The sequence below is a fragment of the Mastomys coucha genome, unplaced genomic scaffold (genome assembly GCF_008632895.1).
Source record: "Mastomys coucha isolate ucsf_1 unplaced genomic scaffold, UCSF_Mcou_1 pScaffold7, whole genome shotgun sequence".
Lineage (NCBI taxonomy): Eukaryota > Metazoa > Chordata > Mammalia > Rodentia > Muridae > Mastomys > Mastomys coucha.
This window is the reverse complement of record NW_022196913.1, coordinates 40,511,571-40,536,181: the sequence shown is the minus strand read 5'-3', so window position 1 is coordinate 40,536,181 and position 24,611 is coordinate 40,511,571. Positions and strand designations below refer to the sequence as shown.

At 38.8% G+C, this 24,611-nt stretch overlaps 1 protein-coding gene and 1 pseudogene across 5 annotated transcripts in view; one reads left to right on the top strand and one right to left on the bottom strand.

Annotated features, from left to right (window-relative positions):
• Nucleotides 1-24,611, bottom strand: part of Fars2 (phenylalanyl-tRNA synthetase 2, mitochondrial) — a 440,651-nt gene that overhangs the window by 359,472 nt on the left and 56,568 nt on the right. Inside the window, exons 3-4 of one of the 5 annotated variants that reach the window (XM_031359624.1) lie at nucleotides 19,965-20,086; nucleotides 18,089-18,167 (exon numbers count right to left, since the gene is read on the bottom strand). The exons of 3 other annotated variants lie outside the window; for them this stretch is intronic. The gene's annotated coding sequence lies outside the window, so the exon portion shown is untranslated. The remainder of the gene's footprint in view (nucleotides 1-18,088; nucleotides 18,168-19,964; nucleotides 20,087-24,611) is intronic. One more of the 5 variants, XM_031359623.1, reaches the window with a different exon arrangement.
• Nucleotides 10,366-10,676, top strand: LOC116081500 (annotated as a pseudogene).

Genomic DNA, 24,611 nt, shown 5'->3' with positions numbered 1-24,611 from the left:
AAATATCTAAAATTAAAAAAAAAAAGAAAAAAAATAAAATAAAAGTTATTTGTTAACCTTAAAAAAGAAAGAAAGAAAATATAAAATTTGACTGCTTCAAACTACATGCATAGATTTTACTCTACTAGTTTCCATTTTTACTCAAAAAATCACATCAACAGAGTATTTTTTCCATCCTGCTGACAAGGATGAATAACAAAAAATCTCTAAGCAGGCAGTTTCCTCTATTACCTGTGAGAGAGTTATTGGCACAAGCTTTTTAGAAAGCAACTCAGCACTATCGTGAAACTTAATACTGTTCATATGTTGTAGCACAGCAATGGAAACTATCAAAAGGAAAACCCAAATGAAAGCAAGAGTTAAATATGCAGTTATTTAATGATACTTATATTAGAAAAAGATAAAAACAAGATGACTATCCCAAAAGAATGATCAAGCAAATTATGGAATAACTATACAATATAACATTATGCAGTCATTAAATATAATTTTGGAAAGAATCCTAGAGATGCAACAATATACCAATGATAATTGGGACATATAATTGTATGTATAAAACCTAACCTATACAAATACATGTTTATATATACACTCTAGACATGAAGCCATAGAAAGAACTGTGTGAAAAGTTTAATAGCAAGTAATCACTGATTCTTTATTCTATTTTATATTTCTATTAAATTTTTCTAAATAGAGTTCTATTATACTTTGATTAATTTGAATAATATTAATTAGTTAAATTTGAATACTATTAAAAATAAACCTTTGAAACAGCCCAGTTGTATGCTACACATTCTGTGGCCTGTGTTCAACAACATCATCGGTGCAAATGCAACCTTGGCAGGATTGCTGGAGGTGAGGCCCACCTCCTACACCTTTACTTCTTAGGAGAACAAAAGCAGGACGTTTGCAAGGAAAACGTTGTAACTGCCTAATTTTCTCTGTCCGGCCATAAATCATCTATCATAAACATGATGGCAGTTACTTGGTGCCACTTCCTGAGAAGTAAATTTTAGGAAACTGGTCCAAGTGTAAACACATTTCTTTTTTTTTTTTAATTTTTTTATTAGATATTTTCTTTATTTACATGCCATATGATTTCTCCTTTCCCAGGTTCCCCTCAAAAAAAAAAAAGACCAAAAAACAAAACAAAACAAAAAACCAACAAGAACAAAACCCTGTTGCCTCCCCCCTTTTCCTGCTTGCCACCCCGCCCTCTCCCACTTTCTGGCCCTGGCACTCCCCTACAATGGGGCTCAGAATCTTCACAGGGCCAAGGGCCTCTCCTCCCATTGATGATCAACTTTGCAATCCTCTACTATACACATGCTGCCAGAACAATCAGTCCCACCATGTATACTCCTTGGTTGGAGGTTGAGTCTCTGGGAGCTCTGAGGGTACTAATTAGTTCATATTGTTGTTCATCCTAAGGGGCTGCAAACCCTTCAGCTCCTTTGGTCCTCTCTCTAACACCTTCATTGGGGACCCTGTACTCAGTTCAATGGATGGCTGTGAGCCTCTACTTCTGTATTAGTCAGGTACTGTCAGAGCCTCTCAGGAGACAGTAATTTATGAAATTCTTAGGGAAATGGATGGATCTAGAGAATATCATCCTGAGTGAGGTAACCCAATCACAAAAGAACACACATGGTATGCACTCTCTGATGTGGATATTTCATTCCTTTTTAAAAGGGGGAACATACTTTCCGTGGGAAAATACCCAAGGAAGGAGTTGCAGAGACTAACTATGGAGCAGAGACTGAAGGAAGGACAAGCCAGCCTGATATAGCTGTCTCCTGAGAGGCTCTCACAGTACCTGACTAACACATTTCTCAATTATACTCATGAAAGAGATCTTTAATATGTGTGAAACCTCAATTGCTATGTGGCATGTTAGTATAGAAGAAAACATGCCTTACTTCTAAAGAAAAGATTCATGAAATCTTGGGTGAACCTAAGGCGGCAGTCCCACTTGTCAAGAAGTTCCTTACATAGGGCTGCTGGGATGGTGGGAAGAGGGCCACAGCCAGAATCCAGCAGCAGGCTTGGGTGGAGCATCAGTAACAGCACAAACTGCAGCACTGTGAAGGATACGTCCTTTGAGAAAGCCTGGGAATTCTAGGAATCTGTAGAAAGCACAGCATTTCACTGCTTTTGAACCTGTGCAGAACTGTTCTTCAGGAGGTCCAGGATCCCTTGCCTACTAGACTATCTTATAAAGGTATTTTACTGTTGAGAAATCAAATACCAAGACGACACTTTTCACAGAAAGCAGGGAAGCTGGCTAAATGAAGAGCTGCCTAAGATCTCCTTTCTCTTTCCCTGGCCCAGCTCAGCTCACTGAGCTCCTAAGGAGCACCACTGAAATGATATGCAAGTATGTCCTCCAGCAGCCTATCTCTTCATATGGAATGAAGCCTAAATAAACCACATACTCCTGTCAGTATTTTGGGTTTTCTGTAGCATTCCCTGTCAACTTTACTTACGTGGCATATGCAGGACCAACAGAGAAGTCTTTGTCATAGAGAACATTCATAGACTTCTAAAGCATATAACACTTCTTATAAACCTATAGTCAACTCCTGGATACTTCTTACTCTCCTCCCCCATTGTCAGTGCATTCTGTATTCTAGGTTGTCATGAGTAATAGGCCTCTCACTGGACACTTTCAATTCTTTGGCTCCTAACCCTATGAATCAGCTGACACCTTTCCCTATGCTATATCACCTTCTTGTTTTCACAGATCTCAGTAGTCAGTCACCATACAGACTCCACTGTTCACCAGTCTCACTCAGCCTGCTGAAGACACTCAGCCAGTTTGGAACAACTCTATTCTCTGTGCTGCTGATGACACATCTTCCCTTTCTCACTGCTTCTGGTTTGCCAACTCCTACATTTTAATAGTACAATTAATTTCAAAGTGAGCAAGGGGGGAGGAGGGGAAGCGGGAGGGGGGAAGGGGGAAAGAGGGGGAGGGAGAGAAAGAGCAGAAATTGCTATGGCCCCTCCTACACTAAAATTCATAAGTCAAATCAGTTTAAATTTTGTGCCGAAGTAAGTTTTGGAATCTATTTATAAGGGGGAACAATTTTTTATCAGAATTTTGAATAAGAGGCCTTGGGCTCAGGTTTCCTTGATCCTGAGTCCACTACTTGCTAGTCTGCCAGGCCCCAGTGAGCAGCTTCTCTCCACTTTAGTCTTTTACTTCTGCCTAACAATGGAAAAAATGTGAGGGCCTCTGGGCACATGTGTCCACATCACTTTTCTACTAGGAAACCTGTCCCAATCCCAATACTATGACTAGACTTCCTATGGCTCAGTCCCAAGCTACTTTTCTTGTCTCTTCTTGGAATTGTTACTACAACATGCACCTATTTTACTACTCAGCACCTATGTACTAGAGAATAATTCCAGATGGTTATCCTACCATTGATAGTTTTTTTATTAATTCTAATATTTCAATATGCTAATAGTGGTATTATAAATTCATTTAACAATAAAACAAATAGATCCTAAAATAGTTTTATCTCATCTTACCTGAGCCAGCTAGTTCTTTGGCAACTTGACACAAGCTAGAGTCACTTAAGAAGAAAGAAATTCACCTGAGAAAATGGCCCCACTAAAATGATCTGTGGACAAGCCTCTGGGCCATTTTCATGATTAATGACTGATAGAAAAAGACCTAGTCTACTATAGGTAGTGTGATCCCTGCATAGCTTGTCCTAGGTCCTATAATGAAACAGGCTGAGCAACTCATGATGAGCAAACCAGTAAACAATGTTCCTATATGGCTTCTGCATCAGTTCATGCCCTAACCTCCCTCAGTGACAGAGTATGAGATGTAAGATAAAATAAACCCTTGCCTACCCACATGTTTATCACAGCACTAAAAACACTAAGATAGAGATTATCAATGACATTAATCAAAAGAAAAATGTAACTGCAGAAATAAAACACATTGATAGGATGTGCTAGATTTAGAACCAGTTCTAGAATTCATACTATTTTTAAAGAACACAACAAAATCAGGCAACAAAAATGACTAATTTCCTAAACCAAAGAACTTGAAGAAATCAAAAACACAGTTGAAATTTGGTCAACTATAACAAATGCCAAAAAATTTAAAGTGGGAGCTGGAGCAAGGGTTAAAAGTAGTCTGTTCTTTCTGAGAAGCCAGGTTTGATATTTAGCACCTATATGGTTGCTCACAACATTCTCTAACTCCAGTTCCAGGTTATTCAAGGACCTCTTCTAGAATCTAAGGGCACTGCATTCACATGGTGCATAGATAGATATGTATGCTTGCAAAGCACCATACATAAAAAATAAACATATAAATTTTAAAATTAAAAATTAAAATTCACAAGCCGAGATCTGTAGTTACACTGGCCAAAACTTCTTTCTGAGAAGAGGGAAAGACCAGTCACCATGAAGTCAGACATTAGAGACAAAGTCACACAATATTCAGATCTCAATCTTGAAGAACACCTTATAGTTTACAGAAGACACAGCTTTGTGTAATATATCAAGATCAATAAAGGGTCAGCTTTGATATGCACCAGAACAGAATTTGCTGCATCTACACATTTTGAAACTAACTGAGAACAAATAAACGTATCTGCTATGTGCTTCATTGAAACCAATGAAAACAGTATGAATATTTAAACTTAGAAAGTCACACTTTTGCATCAGATGATCCACTCAGTAATTACCTGTGAACAGGGATTTTGCTCCACTGAAAAGTAACCACTTTAGAGCAGAAATCACTTATTTTATTATTTCTATGAGGTGGTAATGCACACAAAGTACCTGCACCAGGGAAGGAATGATCAACTCCCACTTCACAATGCTCACACAACTCTTTCTATGACCTCAATATGAAACAATCCACTCAGCAGGATCATTCACATGACATACAGTCAACAGACAGTATACCTTAGAAAGCACCCACCTGCAATGCCACCTATGCTTAGCAGGACATATTAATACATATAAAAGTGTGGACAATATCCCTCACCCCCTTCCTTGTGTTGTCTATTTACACAAATGTAGGGAGCATTCTGGAACTTTGGTTTCTTATAAAAACACAGGACTACTATAAGACTATGTTTTCTCTTCAATCCAGGTGTGGAGATAGACGGCTGCTTAGCAACAGCTGGCTGTACTTTTGCTCTAGCAGAGGCATGGTTTTGCCAGCTGCAGATAGTTTCTGCAATTGTGTAACATTTGGAATTCTGGGAACTTTTCAGAGGATATATAAATGCTAGGGCCCCCAAGAGTTGTGGTTGGTGGTCATTGAGGGGGTTGGTTGTAGTTTGCTAGTAGTCAGGCTCAAAGAAGAAATGAAAGGAAAGAAATTAGATTCCAGAATCTCTGTCTCTGTCCCTTCTATCCTTTCTTTTCTATCTAATGATAGGGGGTGAAGTCAGGGAGATAAAGGGTGGAAAAAGAAGAACACACAGAATAGCAAAGACTGGCTACAGACAGATATATTTTTCACAGAATCTGATGCATCTGAGTCCTAGAAATGGTTGCACCTCTGATTAACAGTGACCCTGCTTCTATACTGGTTACTTTAACATTCCTGACTAGCATCAAATGAATGAAGCCTTCTGTAATGATTCATCACCATGCATTTTCCTAATTGATTCCAAACCATATGTGAGACAATGGAGAAGCTCTCGAGACAAGCAACTGCAGGTCTCACATATATGAGTCTCTAGCTGGAAAACACCAGCTGCCCCTTATCATGCATCAATGCTCTTGGCTTGTGATATAAGTGTAAATAATTTTTAGCTCAAATGGTGATTTATTTACCTATCGCTGGCCTTGAGGCATATTTAAGGCATGGTTTATAACCATCAGCAAGTAACTGACACTGGGCATTGCTGCCTGAAGCACATGGCTTCCACCAGTTGGCAAAGGCCCATTACAATATTAATGAGAATGCCATTTGTCAAGACAATTATGCATGAGCCTGACAGTTACAGAGAGCAGACAGCCACGTGAAAGATGGGCCCAAGGCATATGGATCAGACGCCTGAGAAATCTCTTGGTACTTCTGTCTTTTGTAATAGTAGCCTTTTGTGTAGATAATGTCTTATTAAAATATTAAGTCTGAGGGAGGAAAAGCAATGGGAGAGCAAGTATTAACACAACTATTATCTATGTGTATAACTCACTCTTCCCATTCAGAAGGATCTTTTCATCGGTGTAATTCAGTTGAGAAGTGACTACTAAATCAATCTTTCATAATAAATACAATGGTTTTCATAATGAGAATTCTGAACCTGTTTTTCAAGCTGGGAATATCTTTATTTATTCAAAAATAAAAGAGCACCCATGAGAAAAGTATCATGTGATGGAAACAAAAACACAGGGGCAATTCCACTTTGAAAAGTTCTCTCTTTTTCTTCCCCACTAAACACAAGTTCCAGGAGGAATCAGTCTGGATGTCTTAAGCCAAAAGGTTAAAATATGCAATTAAATGAATGCATGAGAGATTGACTGCAGACCAAAGAGCCTACAAATGAATTTGAATGCAGGTTAATAAGTGACATAAGCTATCACCGTATTTGAAATCGATGTGACTCCCAATCACTCTTTCACTATTTTTAACTTCTCAAGGTGTCATGTAAAATTAAGTTCATGCTATCAGTATGTATTAGTGTGAATGTCCTCCTAAATATGCCAAGGGAAAAGCTTGCAGTGCACAAGGTACACCACACACACACACACACACACACACACACACACACACACACACACAAACATATCAATATACACAAAGAGCAAAACAAAACTAAACCACACCTCATGTTCCTCGCTATCTCAAGAAACCCAAATGAAATAGCAAACTGCCAGTTAATTCCAACAAATATCAACCTCATTTTTATCTTGTTATCTTAAAAAAATTAACTATTATTCTCTATAGTCCACATTTTGGGAGAAATGGTGCAGTTAATTATCCACAAACTTTTACATTTAAAAAAGTTTTATATTAATCTTACTAATATATAGGTACATAACAGTGTTAAATGTTTAAATGTTCAACTAATGGGAGAAGATTTTCACCCAGAAATAATTTAGCAAGCAGAATGGTAATGGCAAATAAAGTTAAAAAATGTTTCAAGTCAGCTCATTAATTGCATGTTTTAAAAAATGGTTTTAAGGAATTATAAATAGTACTGCTACATAGAAAAATAACCTCTGGGTTAAATTTGCTTCCCTAAGTAATCTAAATAAGCTGATTTTTATCTAAGATTCTCCAAATAAGTTCACTGCATATAAAACCCTGGATGCTGGGTCTGGCAGAATAGAGAGTAAGTTATAGCACACAGGCACAGCTAGTACAGAGGCCCAGGATCAGTAAGCAGAGGCTAACATCCGCCTGTGTACCTCCCAGCACAGAACAGCAGCATCAGCCTCAAAGCCTTCAGGATTCACTTGTTAGTCCTTAAACTGGAAAACACCACAATTATATATGTAAGCTAACTAACCCAAAGCCTGTCTCCTGACAGAACAATCCTGACTTGTCCAAACTGCAGCCCATCCCGCAACACCCACTGCCTGGCCCCACCAACCAACACCAGCCCACCATGTTCCATTCAATCTATTCTCTGTACAATTTCTTCACAGAGTGAAGAGTCATTAATATGATTCAAACTGCCACTAATGTTTTACCTACATTAAAAACTGTCTTAACTAGCATGATGTCTGTTCCTGTAATCCTAGCACTCAATGACAGAGGTCAGAAAATGTGAGTTGTAGGCCAGCCTGAGTTGCATGGCAAGAACCTGTCATTAATAACAATAACAAACTTGTTATAACAAGAAGGAGAAGGAGGAAGAGGAGGAGGTCACAGTCATCATCTCACTTTCCACATCAGTGACCTGAGCAGTCTCCTCACTGTAGGTATTTGCTGCTTCTACACAAGTCATTCGTGGCTCAAAAAAGCACGGTATCAGTTAAGACTCTAGCCTGTCTGTCAGGTCTTAAGCTACCTGAAGGCAGAGAAAATATTCTGTCATTAAATGCAGTGTTTTTCTAAATCAGAAGGAATAACTCTGTTATGAACATCTAAAGTAATACATTTCCAAATTACGGTTTAGTGAAGAACCCAGAGCATCCATTCACTTCACAATGACATTTGCATGGCCCCATATATTATCCATAGCAGATCTCAAAAGACAGTAGTAAGAAAGCCCAGTGCAGTCAGTGTAGGAAGTCAACTGCAAGTATAAGATCAAACATCATTTTAAGCTGTAATAATCCAAAAAGCAGTATAAGCCTGAAGATAGCTGAACAACAGCAGAAGAGTGGAAGTCCACCCTTCTGCATACAGTGTCATCTCTTCCTAAAATGATAGAATATTACTCTCTGACCACATCAATTTTTATATGGACAACTAATACATGAAGGTGTTTAAATCACCAATATAGAAAAGCTATTCATACATGGTAGTTAATGTTATCCTACAAACCCACTGTGATTACAGACTTAAAAAGAAGCAATGCACATAGAGAAAATACGGGGTTGATTTCCTGAAAGCTTCCAGTCACATCATTACCACAGCATCAATACAAATCTTGTTGTCTATGTTTCTGTTTAAATGTACTCTACATGGTAATATATTACATTAACATTGGCTTCACGGCCAACACCTAAATGAAGCTCCTAACACCTGTAATTTCTCAGTTGTATTCCACAAAGTTCCTGCATTCAGGGGTGCTAGATGGAACTTCAGTAAAGTGGTTGAAGTGAAAACAAAAATAATGCATCTGCAAACTATGATACCAGGCAGACCTTGGGAAGGGAACTTGAGCCAGGATGAGAGCTGACAACTGGCAGTGCATTGCCTGGCTCAGCCTTGGCGGCGGTATGCATGTGAGCCTACCTCGTTCCCTGCTCTGCATGGGTGTCAGTGAGTGTCTCAAGTCCTGATTGCAGATACAAATAAATCAGTAAAGTGAGCAAATACAGAAGCCTAGTAGGATGCAGGCCAACTGTGTACTAACACACTGTTCACAGTAGACGCCTCGCAGGCAGGGAAGGAAGCAGGCAGCTAGGCAAAGGAGGGCGGGGAACTTGTATTTTACTCTATGCCTTTTTATCCTTTGAGTTTACACAGGTGGGAGGGCCTGCCCTCATGAATGAAGTTTATAATGATATGGATATGGATAAGAAAGCAGTATTAAACACATTTTTAACATCAACAAAAATAAAATTTAGCTTTGGGTTTAAACAGTAAAAAAAGAAAAGGGAAAATGAAACAAAAAATTGAAAGAACGATTATTCTTCCTACACCAAGGCAACTTAAGCAGACTCTCCAGTGAGGCAACGACACAAAAAATGACTTAAAAGAAAAAATATACATACACCTTAAGTTCTCAGTTCCCACCAAAAGGGGAGGCCACAGAGAATGTGATATGCTAAGAAATTGCTTTCAAAAAAACCACATCAGAAAAATAGCTTTACACAACAGCTATGCTCCCCCAGGAAATTTAAATGTAATATTTTGTACAACACTTAAAAATGATTGTCTGGAACAAGAGCTCTGTGTGTGTTCCAAAGAGTAGAAGCAACAGCAGTGGCTCTAATCCGTTTCTCCAGGCACTGAGTGGGTAGGCAACCATTATTTTAAAAACTCTCAGCAGAGTCTTATGCCAGTTAAAAGTTTAGGTCTCATGAAAACAGAAATATATCAAAACACTGTACTAGTAGAAACTATAAGCTTTTCCTATGGACAATGGTTGATCATTAAAGACCTGTGGCTATTCTGTGCAAACACATGAAAGTCAGATACCAGACAAACTGTCCTGTTTTCTTTATGTAACATAAGACAGAAAACTCATTTTTTGTGGGGAAAAAAGATTAGAATGAAACATTCCTATGGAAAGTACTGGTAGTAAGTGGCTGACTGAAAGGGTTTTTTTTTTTAACCTCATAGGAAAACCACAGTTTATTCATTAAAGTCAATCTATACAATATACACTATAGCACACCACCAGGTGCACAGCACAGGCCTGGAAGAAGCCACTTTACAATAAATAAGGGGGGTCTGTCCATTGCTCCTACACCAATGTCTTGAGATCTCTCAAGAGCCACATCTTGCTATAAATACCAAAGCAGCCAACTCGGCTATTCGCAGGGGAGATCAGAAAGCTGACACCTTAGCCAAGAGCTGACATCCACTCAAACCCCAATTTTTCCTGTGAGGCTCCATCCCAGAAGAGAGAATTCCTTCCACATCAGCATGTCCTGAGACTCAGTTTAGATAGTTATGGGGACTTTCCAAATGTCTCTCCTCTTCAAAGTTAGCTGTTCACAACAAAACAAAATCTGAAGAGCATTAAGCCTGAAGATATGTTCTGGGTGACCAACAACATCCTGACATTCTACAAGGACAGGGTGTTCGAGGACCACCAGGAGACAATCGCCGGGGTCTTTAGGAGAATCAGCAGCATTGCCAACTCTTTACATGAAGTAAAACTCTGGAGCAAAGTCAGGTGGATGGACAATGGCACTGCAATCAGGAAAACCACCAATGCAACCAGAATCATCCATGACAATTACAATCAGCTGGAGGTCCCATCTGCTGTCTTTAAGTCTCTAGGAGAGAGGACATACTTTTAGCCTGGATTGACAAGAATCATCAGGAAACTTCTGCAGCTTGACACTAAATGCCTTGTCTGATTATACACTACCCTACCCACTGTGAGGGTTTTTTTTTTAATTGCTGTTGTTGCTTTATTTGATGTTTGTTTGTTTGTTTGTTTTCTGGTAAAGAGGTATTTCTTAACATTGATGATAATTTTAATACCTTGATGGGCTTGAATTATGCAGGTATAAATACTGCCAGAAAGAGATGGATGATGTATTCCTACTCCCTGTGCATTTCACCGTATGTAAATGTATGTAAATCAGTCATATACACAAATATGAGCTCCAGTTAGATAGTTGTCTGGAGCTAGAAGGAAGTTAGCAACTCACTCTGAAACCCCCCCATGAAAAGAAAGATGGCTCTATAGATGGAGAGGGGTCAGTGGATGGCAAAATGTGTATAATATCACATTAACGGAAGAATACAGAAATGTGACATGCAGCTCTTTCAGCCCATTCTGTATGCATGTAAACCTTCAATAAAATGCTGACAAGATAAATAGTAGGTGCTCAGTTATACCAAAAGTACCATGCACATGGATTTCAAATCCTAGAACACTACGACAATGGCTCAGGCAGTGAAAAAATGACAGGAAAATGGGACTGAGACCTTGATGAAAACACAGGAGATTTATTTGAGGAACTGACATTTCATAAAAAAATAGTTATAGGCTCCAATGATGAAAGTAATGTGAATGCATACATAGGAAAATAATTCCTGGAGATAATTATACATGTAGCATGAGCCTAAGTAAGGAATGAAAGACTCCTGCCTTTACAGAAACACGTGAATAACACACATAGAGCTAGAAGAAATGTAGCCCCGGCTAGCCTTAAACTCTGAGTAATCCTCCTTTCTTTGCCTCTAGGTACTAGATTATAGCCATAAACCACCAAGTATAGCCAATGCTATGCATCACTGGCTTCATGTTTTTGACTTCAGAGATGGGAGAGTTGGATCCAGATGGCTGCTCTTCCAGGAATCAGAATGAGGGTGCCTAGGTGCTGAAGGCACTACTGGTCTACAGCCTACTGTTTCACACCACTAAGCCATGCAGCCACCCCCCAGCACCCCAGGGTGTCTTTTAATGAGATTTCTCCAGTTATTTCTGTGACAAAGCATTTGGGGGAAAAGAAGAGGGGGGAAAAAGGGTTTGTATTTCCTATGACAAAATGCTTCAAAATCAGACAGTCCATTTTCCTTTTTAATTGCCTGTGAATGATTATAGGCTTTTTTTTTCTGACTTTGAAATTTATTTGAATTATTCAGATACTCTAGTGTAACCTAATATGAGCTGTGGAGATAATTAATATAATGTGAAAACTTCAGGATAAAGAGAACAAAGAAAAGAAACATTGTTAAAGTTCAGGCCTCTTGCCTATGCCAGTGCACAGCAGTTAACCATCTGCTGCTCTCAAGCACACAATTCAAACTGAGCTGAAACTCTCCCTCTTTCTATCACATTGCCCTGTTCTGCATAAAAAGGAAATGGGCCTATTGTCTGTGTCTGCAACAGAGAACTGGTAGGGAAGGCCCCACATCAAGGAGATCTAGATTTAGTTCTCTATCTGTGGTCAAGACGCTTCTTCTAATTTAATTTACCCGAGAGTGAGGTAACATCCAGTCAAATATACTCCAGTGAGCAATATGTGAGGCCAGTTGTGTTGCTATACCAAAATACTTAAGTTATTTGATTCATAGGTCAGAATCTGATGACAGCCTTCTCATTGGTAAAGTCGTGGGGTAACACAAGGCAACACACAAGAGGAAACAGCAGGCAGGAGTACATGTCTCTTCTGAACACACTTCTTGTAAAGCCTCTGGGATTCAGTAATTGGATCCTACCCTGAGGAGCTTGTCTCCTCCCGATCTTGTTACAAAGCCCTCACCTCTAAACTCTGGAGAATAAAGAGCCATCTTCCTACTATACAATGGATACTCAAACTGCATCTAAACCCAAGGCTCATCAGCCAATGAGCAAGCCTCACAGTCTACACAATCCTAGCATCCCTTGATATTTTTCAGTATAAAAAGAGCTGCCTGCCATAAGATTATTGACCTTGATAGCACAGCAAAGAATGAACATCACAAAAGGCAGCTATATTCTTACTATCTCCTCCAGCACAAGATCTGGTAGAACTGATGAATACTAAATAACTATATATAATATATAATGCACATATGATATATATGTATATATCATAATAAATAAATAATATTATTTGTGGCAGTGACTGAGTCACTAACCATGCAATTCATATACATTAACTCATTTAGCCATTACCCTAATTCAACACCACTATTATTTTATAGAAGCTGGACAAAGTAACTCATACTTGTAATCACAACACTCAGGAAGTTAAGGAAGGAAGACTACTGTGAGTTCAAGACTAGCTTGGGTTATAGATAGCAAGACCCTCTTTACAGGGAGGGAGGATGACATGCAGAAGTTACATAGCAAGGTTGGTCTGCCAAGAATCCAAAGTCCAGATCTAAGGATGAAACTCAAGCATACTATTTTGGATGAAGGATAAATTTCAGTTTCCCAGGCCAAGTCTGCTCACCCTCCACTCTGTGCTTCTGGCTGATGAGCAGAGCTTATCATTTGGAGTAATGGGCCCTTTAATACGGCAGTGATTTGGTTCTAGCGCTAACCCCTAGATCACATTCCCAACAGCCTTTCCTGCAGCAGACTAGAGAACTACAGTATATTCAAGTTAAGGGTGGGAGCCCAGATATAAGAATATGCAGCTAGCAGCAACCATGTATAAGAAAATAGAATTTGAAATCTATCCCAGGGCCAAACACTGCGGCTGAGGTAGAGGTACCAGCCTACTGCAATGGAGAGTTCCTGCACACAACTGCACTGCTGTTTCCAATTCATACTTTAGACTTATAAAAACATAGACCTGCAGCCTGCCTGCTTTCAATTGTCACATCATACACAGTGACTTCTGTGACATTAGGTGAGCTGAAACAGATGCATCCATTTGGATGACCACATAACTTGAAACAAGCAGAGCATGGAAAGACAGAGCAAAGAATCACAGCACGCTTCCCATCTGAGCAACCACTGAAATAAACAAAGACCACTTCTAAGTGTTTTGAGTATTTGAACTAGTATCTTTTCATTCCCTAAAGAAACTAGGGGAGTAATTTCACTGCTAGAGTTTTTAATATATAAAACCTATGGAAATTACCTAATCACACAGACATGAGTATCTGTGAGATAAAATGTCCTTCCTCTCACAGATTACTCCCAGATACAGATAAGTCTGTGTGACACTATCCTAGGAGGGCTTGCCATTCCAACCCCCAGAGTCCCTGCCACACCTGAACCATCTACCTCCCTAGGCATCCAGAGGTCCATGATACTATACAGTCTGAAAGAAAGTTTATATGGCTCTACTTTTTCATCTCCTTCCAATTTTCCTACATAGGCTGTTATAGCATTGTTATAGCATATAATATTTACTCTACTGCAAGTTTGTCTCAATTTTTATAGCTAGGACAAAGTCAACAGTAACAGTTCCAGCATTTCATCTGTACTGGACTGGGAGAAAAAGAGATAAATACAATCAGCTTGTTCAGATGACACTGAAAGAACCATACTCAGTTTCAGTACAAACATGTGACTAGATTAAGATAGTTATCAAATGAGCAGTCTGCCAAAGGCTATCACAATTCTCAACATACACACATTGAGCACAGTATATCCAACTCATTTTAAAAATCTACTAGACTTAAAACTCCCACTACACTGATAGTGGATGACTTCAATGCCCCGTTCTCACCAATAAAGAAGTCATCTGGAAAGACATAAAAAAAAAAAAAAAATACTGCAACATGTAAGAAGGACACATGCTCCACCATGTTCATAGCAGCCTTATTTATAATAGCCAGAACCTGGAAACAACCCAGATGTCCCTCAACAGAGGAGTGGATACAGAAATTGTGGTACATCTACACAATGGAGTACTACTCAGCTATTAAAAACAATAAATTTATGAAATTCTTAGGGAAATGGATGGATCTGGAGAATATCATCCTGAGTGAGGTGACCCAATCACAAAAGAACAAACATGGTATGCACTCTCTGATAAATGGTTATTAGCGCAGAAGTCTAGAATACAGGAAGAACAACCCACATTCCACAAGGAACTCAAGAAGAAGGAAGACCAAAGGTTGGACATTTCATTCCTTCTTAAAAGGGGGAACCAAATACCCACGGAAGGAGTTGCAGAGAGTAACTATGGAGCAGAGACTGAAGGAAGGGCAAGCCAGCCTAAATATAGCTATCTCCTAAGAGGCTCTGACAGTACCTGACTAACACAGATGTAGAGGCTCACAGCCATTCATCGATCTGAGTACAGGGTCCCCAGGGAAGGAATTAGAGAAAGGACCAATGGAGCTGAGGGGTTTGCAGCCCCTTAGGAGGAACAACAATATGAACTAACTAGTACCCTCGGAGCTCCCAGGGTCTCAACCACCAACCAAGGACTGCACATGGAGAGGTCGGATTGTTAAGGCAGCATGTGTATGGTAGAGGACTGCAAAGTCAATCATCAATAGGAGGAGAGGACCTCGGCCCTTTTAAGGTTCTGAGCCCCGGTGTCAGGGAATGCCAGGGCCAGAAAGTGGGAGAGGGCGGGGTGGCAGGCATGGGGAAGGGGGAGGCAACAGGGGTTTGGTTTTGTTGTTTTTGTTTGTTTCTTTGTTTTTTGGAGGGGAAACTGGGAATGGAGAAATTCGCATGTAAATAAAGAAAATATCTAAAATAAAAAACAAAAAAAAAGGGCAAACACTGGAGTCACATGATGTTAAATATCAAGTAGACCTAACAGCCTCTACAGAACAGTTCACCACTAAAGAATGTGCATTCTTATCAGCAGCTCATTTTCTCCAAAACTGACCATATTTTAGGACACAAAGCAATTCTCAACAAATACAGGAAAACTGAAATAATATCCTGAATTCTACCTGAATACAGTAATGAAGCTGGGAACAAAGAGAACTAAAAAAGTACATCATGAAAACTGAGCAACATGGAACTAAATGACAAATGAATCCAGAAAGACATCAAGAAGGATTTTTAAAAATACCTAAAGTTCAATGAAAATGAAAACAAAACATATCAGAGTCTATGGGACACAATGAAGGTGTAGTACTGAGAAGAGAGTTAATAAGACTAAGTGCCTACATCAAAATATTTGAGAGGTCAAAAATTAATAAATTAAAGATAACTGAATGGCTTGGAAAAACAAAACAATAGATGGGAAGAGAGAATCAAAATCAGGACTGAAAAATTAATAAAATAGAAACAAAAAGATACAAAGGTTAGTTCTTTACAAAGATTCAAAATATTAACAAACTTTAGCCAAAATAACGAAGATACACAGACAGAGAGACGGGAGGGGGGACCAAATTAATGACAGATAAAAGGGACACATCACAATAAACATTGAAGAGATTCAGAAAATCTTAAGGACATACTCTAAAATTTTATAATCCACCAAACTGAAAAATCTAAAAGACTAATTTCTAGATGCAGATGATATAATAAAGTTAAACCTAGATGAAATAAGTACTTTAAACAGACCCAATAGAAGTAGGAATTTCTACTTTTTTTTTAGTTTTCAAGACAGGGTTGCTGTGTAGCCCTTGTACCCTTGAAGCACTGGCTTTCCTGGAACTCAATCTATACACAAAGTTGGCCTTAAGATTCACCTGCCTCTTCCTCTTTCATGCTGGGACTAAAGGTGTGCACCACCACTACAGCTAGAAGCAGTCATTTTAAAAATCTTCACAGCCAGATGGCTTCAGTAAACAATTCTACCAACACCAATACTCCTCTAGTTGTTCCATAAAATAGCTGCTATCAAGAGGGAATTTTCATCTACTGGCTAGCTTTCATGCTGTTGGGAGGTGCTACGTGTGCTGCCTAGAGAGAAGGAAACCAACAGTCTTACCCAGCAGTGAATTCAGTGAGCTTCAATAGTGTCCAGCCCTGCAAGACATACCCAGTGGAGCAACAGTAGCATCTACATGTTACCCAAGTAACCAACCACTTTCTTCTTCTTACATTGAAGGCTCACTCCATGAAACACAACTCTTGTCTGGTACTATGAAATTGGCCAAAAATCTATGGCTGGCTAGGTCATAAGTCCTATCAGAGAATCTATACTGTTATTCTCCTAAGCAGACATAGTAATAAACTTCTAAGTTCTCATCTTTATGCCCAAAGAAGAGTTCCTCTCTCAACCCTCATCAAAAAAGCATTGTTTGTTTGTTCTACCATAGACAGTAATTAATACAGAACCACAACTGGTCAAGATCCAGAGATTAAGAGATGGTAAAAAGTTCCACTCTAAATGAGATAACCCTGTCACAATCTGAGCAAGGACTCTTACAGCCATTGAAATGAACAAGGACCACTTCCATGTGTTTTGAGTGTCTGAATTAATAAATAAACTTTATTCTCTATAAAAGCTAGGGGAGTCATTTCACTATTAGAACTTTTAACATAAAAAAACTTATGGTAATTACCTAATCACAGAAACATGAGTATCTCCACAATGTCACATCTCTATCCATTTCATAAAAGAACAAACTGAAAGACTGTAAGAGCAAAAGGTAGTGGAAGGCTGTAGCAAAACAATATTCTCTGGACATAACAGGGAACTGCACACATGAACTCACAGTGGCTATGACCACAGCTATAAGATCAAGTAGCCAAAATGACAGCAGGAATAGGAGTGAGATTTGTAAAGTCTCAGCCCCAGCTAGGGGCAACTAATGGATGTTGGGAAAATCAGTTTTCCCATTGAAGTTACCCAAGTGGCTATTTGAAAGAAGAGAGAGACAGAGAGAGAGGGAGGAACTGTGCAGAACATGTTTATCAGTGTAGGAAATTTCTAATGCAGACTTTGGTAACATATTTTCTATACAGAATCATATCATCTGCAAATAATGATACCTGGCTTGTTCTGCTCCTATATGCATTCCCTTTATCTTATTTCTCGAGCTAAGACTTCATGCAATATGGCAAACGGGAGGATAGGTCAACCACACATTAGTAGATAGCCCTACATCCAGAAATATATGGACAATACAAATGGAAGTTGAAGAACAATTAAATCAATATTTTTAAAGAGGATATCGAGTGTTGGGGGAAGCAGAAAGAATTTAAAGAAACAGGTTGGGACTAAATATGACAAAAATAAATTGTATGAAATTCTCAAAAAAATTTTCAAAAAGGTGAGGGTGAGAAGAAAGGTGGTAGGGAGCATATCACAGGAATTTGGAGAGGAAGAAAAGGGGAGTGGGTTTGATTTTAACATACTACATAAATGTAAAAGATATTCGAACAGTTAAAAAACAAAAGATCCTATGACCAGACATGTATGGTATATAAACCTGTAATACCTTAGAAGATGCAGAGAGGAGGATCAGGAGTTCAAGGTCATGCTTGGCTGTCTAGTGAGTCTGAAGTCTACATAAGACCCTACAAACAAAAAAAAAAACAAAAAAGATCAAAGACAAGTTTTGTTAACAGGAGAATAAGATACAGAAAAGATCTTCATTAGTTTAGGATGCAAGACACTGTAGCATTCTACATTGTACAGCCAGGCTTGATGCAGGCAACACTTACAAACTCTGAACGTTCACCCTCAAACTACGCCTATGGGCTAAACAGTGCCTTGTATGCCTTAGTTAATGAAGAAAGGTATCCTGCCACATCATCCCAATGAAGCACAACCATCAAAGACTCCACACTGCAAGCAATGTTATCTTGCACAATGACTTCAATGTGACACATTTACATTAGTTGGTTAAAAAAAACTAGTAGGATTATAAAAATGTGATGGTACTAACAAGAACACAATCTGAGACAAAAGAGTGTGTGACTGTTGGCACTAATAGTCAAGTGAACAAAGGATCTAAACTGATCAACCTAATGTAGTAAGGGAGTTAAAAGAGATGGGTGCATATATCCCCAGCATCAAGAAAGACTAAGCTAACTAAAGACTGCACAAGCATCGAGTGACTAGGAAGGAGTCTTAGAAAACACCACCACAATACACAGCCAAAATAAGCACTGTAACATTCCAGTAACTGTGGCTCACATTACTAACTCATCTGTCTGGAGAATGCAACCAGAGTCGTACAAGGAAAACGAAGGCAGGATGATGCCAAAACCCTCTTCAAGCATTCCTAGTCTACCCTTTACAATATGCTCACCAGTGAAACCTTACTTAAAACTGCACTGACAATTTATTTCCGTGATTAGAGCCACTACTCTTGCTGACAGAAGCAGAATTTGAGCTATAAAATAACTAGTTTGCAAAATTGTCAAAGATACAATTTAACAGATTTTAATGTTGTTAAAAACCCATTTGTATTGCATAAGTCTTGAACATAAAAATTTATATTTATAACTTTGAAATGTTATACTGTTTTAGTTCTCTAGAAACACATAAATCAAGTGTCTAACTTCTCAATATAAAAGTTACATCATCTTGCCAGGCAGTGGTTGCACACGCCTTTAATTCCAGCACTTGGGAGGCAGATGGATTTCTGAGTTCGAGGCCAGCCTGGTTGACAGAGAAAGTTCCAGGACGGCCAGGGCTACACAGAGAAACCCTTTCTCAAAAAGAAAGAAAGAAAGAAAGAAAGAAAGAAAGAAAGAAAGAAAGAAAGAAAGAAAGAAGGAAGGAAGGAAGGAAGGAAGGAAGGAAGGAAGGAAGGAAGGAAGGAAGGAAGGAAGGAAGGAAGGAACAAAGGAAGGAAGGAAGGAAGGAACAAAGGAAGGAACGAAGGAACGAAGGAAGGAACGAAGGAACGGAGGAACGGAGGAACGAAGGAACGAAGGAACGAAGGAAGGAAAGAAAAAAAAAGGCAGAAGCCAGTATTCTCACTAGACACGATTTATATTTTCTTTGCAAAGCTGGCTCCTGCTGTATATGAAATGGGCTTTGTGACCCTGGCTAGGAGTCACAAAAAGATGAAGAGGAAGGTGGTTGGTTTTGTTGAAGAGTTTATATATCCTAGGCTGGCCTGCATTTTACTACATAGCCAAGAATGAAGGTGAATTCCTGGGCATCCTGTTTCTACTTTTGGAGTATTAAGATTACAGGTGAGTCTCCACAGTCAGTGTTATGACTGAACCCATGCTTCACGCATGCTACACAGGCATTCTACCAATTGAGCAACGTCATCGGTTCTGGAAGACACTGCTTTTAGTCACATCAGTTAATGATCCAGAATTTCCAGATTCTCAAAGAACTTCAATTCTGCCTACCTTGATTTGAGTTTGGGTGAGAAACCAAGTTCTGAGTTAGCACATGGTCCAAATGTACACGCACTGCAATTTCAGCCTTGTAAGCTCCTGAGGAGTTTCCCCAGAGAGATCTCTCTAGGCATCTGCAGAATATGGAACAGTAAATGGGTGCCATGTGAAGCTGCTAATCTTATATTAATTACTACACAATAACAGAATATACAGTCAATAAAACTACATTGAAAAAATGACTTCTAACTCATGTAAAATGCTTTAAATGATAAAAGGAATATCTATAAAGGCTCCCAAACATACGCACGTGTGCACGCGCGCACACACATACACACACACACACCACGCACGCATGCACGCACATACTTTAGATTTTCCAGCTAATATGTCAATTTATCTCCAAGTCAAAAGAGTTGATATGCTATATGCTAAAAAATAAAGCCAGAGAAGTGAGCAGTCATTGCAACCTAACCATGCATGAGTGAAAGTCAGACATCAAAACTTAACAAAGTCAGTAAACATATAAGGAGTGGGGGGGTGGCAGTGTTCAGTGGCTTGGCATGAAATGTCACTTGTGTTTAAATGCTTGCTTCTCAGCTGATGGTGCTACTTCAGCAGGTTTTTGCACCTTTTAGACACGTAGCCTCCACGGGTGCACTGTGAAAGATAAATATTGGCCTCTATTGTTGCCTAGAGTCTGAATCATGTCCTTACAGCATGTGAAGAACTCCACTTATTGCTCCAAAGCACCACACCTTCTCCATGATGATAGATGGAAAGTGTACACCAAAATTATGCGCTCCTCCCATAAGCTGTTTCTGTTGAGTGTTTTGTCAGAGCTATAAGAAAGGTAACAAATGCCAGGGCTCTTTTCCTTCTCTTTTCTCCTGTACTCTCTTTCTGTACATCCCAAACAGTGGCTCTAAACAAACACTGTGGCTGCCACCACAACATTTTAAAACACCCACAACTTCTGGTGACTTGGGCATAAAGGGAGCCTTGAGATTTTAAAATCATGGGACCACAACTTCTTTGCTTTTCTAGAAGAAGAGACTGTATTTTGCGATGTTTTATAACCCTGAATAATATACTTAGAGGAAAGATTATTGGCTATCCTTAGAGTGTCCACTACAAAAAAAGCAATCAGCTTTGGATATATTTTAATCCCCCCAAAATATAACTTTTTTTTTTTTTTTTTTTTTTGGTTTTTCGAGACAGGGTTTCTCTGTATAGCCCTGGCTGTCCTGGAACTCACTCTGTAGACCAGGCTGGCCTTGAACTCAGAAATCCGCCTGCCTCTGCCTCCCAAGTGCTGGGATTAAAGGCGTGCGCCACCACCGCCCAGCTTAACTTTTATAAGTAAGACTAAAATGTTAAGGGGAAGCAACTGAAATCAAATCAACTACCCACATACCTCTGCAGCTATCTTATGAAGTCTAACAAGACCTCTGGGTTGAACCTGTTTTCTGTGCTCCAGCCTCCACAAAGGCATCAAGCAAGTGAAGCCAGAACCTCTGCAGTCAATAAACACCAACAAGAAAAATCTATGCTTGTCTAAAGGGTGAGTACAGGTATGTCTAACTGTAACATTTACTATGCAATACAACTACAAAAAAGTTATTGTGTTTCAGAGAAAACATTACCCATTTTTCACTTTCCTCTTTGCTAAGTATCATAAGCTATTTCACTGTTGCTAATATAACTTCCACAAAAAATTTTCTCATGCTAAACAAATCAGTATAATTTCGTTTCATCTAACCAAAGCAACCATAGTTTGCATTATAACCAATTAGTGGTTGTTCAAAAACATGTTAATCTCAAACTTAGAATATTTGTCCAAAATAAGTACTCAATACTTTCTATCTGAAAGACATCTGTGCACTTAATTAAAATAATTATAGATGTCAACACTGGTCAAAAATAACATCAGGGCATAAGTACAAGACACAAAGAATAAAAACATATCTATTGATAGCATTACAGATACAGCTCATCCATGCATAAGGCTTCCAACATTGAAGGATAAACACAACATAATTTTATAGTGTTGTTAACTATGGCTCTTCTTCTCCTGGCATTGAACTTGCTTCTTATTGCCAGGTCTCAGGAAAGCATGTTTGTCTAGTCAGGCCTAAACTGTCTACTGGATCACAAATGATCAGAGGGAGACACAAGTGAAGCAGACAAAGCTTTTACAATAGACTAACCACTGAAAGCAATGAAAGTTCCTCAGGTTTTAGACAGGGATTTAAAAATAGAAATTCAGGACTAGAACTCTGCAGGGCATGAGTACATGCAGCTTGGAAACCTACTCTCTCAAGGTCAAATGTCAACAAATTGAAGACAGGACTGACAAACCAAATTCAATTCTAGTAGCTTCACATAAGTCAACAGGTCATCAGAGAAATCACCAAAGGCAGGATCAGGCCCTAATTTATCATATGTGTATAATCTTACACACACACACACACACATATATATATATACACATATATATGTATATAAATGTATATATATATGAATGATATTATAATGTATGTAATATATATTATACATAAGACTAGGATCCATGTAGAATAAATATGGGTGAATGTATGTATGTATGTGTGTATATATATATGTGTGTGTGTATGTATGTATATATATGTGTGTATGTATGTATATATATATATATACATATATATGCATATATTCCTTGCTTTTTCAGATAGAGCTAGCATAGACATAAGACAGCAGCATTGACCAAATAACCAAAAGGAAAGAGTATTCACCTGTCAAGACTACCAACACTGGCTAGATGCATTCTTTTTTATTTCTTGGCAATATAATTTTCCTGACTAGTTTCCTTCATATATTTAAGTAACTTATACTTATGTTACATTTAAAAGCAATTAGAAAATATTATGAAGAACCAAGAAAAAACATGCACAAGAACTATTAAATATCTCCTACTTTAGGCTGTGTTCTTATGATTACTAACAAACCATCACAATGAAAGTCAGAGATTCTGACTCTAGGTCGGTTAGGGTAAAATCCTGTCATCAGTCATTATTAACACCATGACTACAGACACTTTTTGAGCATCACTGGCTACTAGGACTGTAGAAGCTCTTCATATGTCTTATCTCATCTTCCAGGGTTATATCCACATACTTGTGAATTTATCTTTGTGCATACAAATATGTTAACAATTCATCTTGTAAGGCATAATAATGGCACATGCCTTTAATCCTAGCACTTTCATTTGAGAGGCAGATTCAGGCAGATCTCTATGAATTCAAGGCCAGTCTGTCTGCAAAGTGAGGCCCAGGCCAGCCAAGGCTATGAAATAAATTAATCTCATATTTCATAGGTAACTTAATGTATGGAAATAAAATTCAAATGAATAAAATATAAATACTAGAATAGAATAAAATAGAAACACTTGCACTGTCCCCTCTAACTCCTCCAAATGTACTTCACATGTGCACATACGTACAAAGAGACATCCACATACCCTCAGACTTAATTTTTAGACAAATTCTTTTTTTTTTTTTTACATATGTACATTTGGTGGATTGGACAGAGCCCCCCAAGCCATACACATACAATTGATGGGTGGATGGGGCAGAGTCCCAGATGCCAAACTTAATTCCTTCCCTCTGGCCTTCTTATACAAAGTTAAGACAAAAGTTCTTAGAAAATTACTTCATAGATAAAATGTTACACAAAAGGGGAGTTACAGAAGGATGTCAACAGTTAAGTTCAAAGCAGTGTTTCATTCTGTAAGCTCATTATAAGTTCAAAGCAACAGTTTCGCATGGCCTCACTTTATGGTAGTACATACCTGTGGCTTCATACTCGGTCCTAACCTAAAATGAATGTGTTTCCTTGATCACAAATTTCTCCCAAACCTATTTCTCTTTTTAGTGTAACTGAAAAATCACTGTATTCCTTATTACGTACGTTTGTCTCACTTTGTTGTTCTCTTACAAGCAACCTACCTAGTTAATCATCTATGTTTCTTTTGGGTATATAAATACTTTTGAAATATATGAGCTATTCTGAAAACCATAGTATAGTGTAAAAACATGAAACAAACAATACTACTCATTTTCTCTCTGGTGAGTTTCTGAGACCAGAGCAGCCAGCTGGGAGGCACAGGCCCCACAACTCCCAGGGGAGCCACAGGCCAGCAGGAACAGGATCCTCTCAGCTTCCTAGTGACAGATGAGGATCAGCAGCATCCTTCTCTGCCCCTTCCCTGAAAGTGGAGGGCCTACATTCAGGGAACACCTTAAGCCAGAGACTCAGGCGAGAGCCACCATTCTCTCTCTGTTGAGTTTCTAAGACCTGAGCACCCAGCTTGGAGGAACAGGCCCCACGAGTCGCAGGGGACTTGCAGGGCGGCAGGGACAGGACAAGCTCTAGCCAGAAACACTAAGAACATCTAACACCAAAAAGCAAGAGATGGCGAAAGGCAAACGCAAGAATCCTAACAACAGAAACCAAGACTACTTGGCTTCATCAGAACCTAGTACTCCCACTGCAGTAAGTCCTGGATATCCCAAAACACCAGAAAAGCAAGAAATGGATCTTAAATGATCTTAAATCATTTCTCACAATGCTGATAGAGGAACTTAAGAAGGACATGAATAACTCCCTTAAAGAAATACA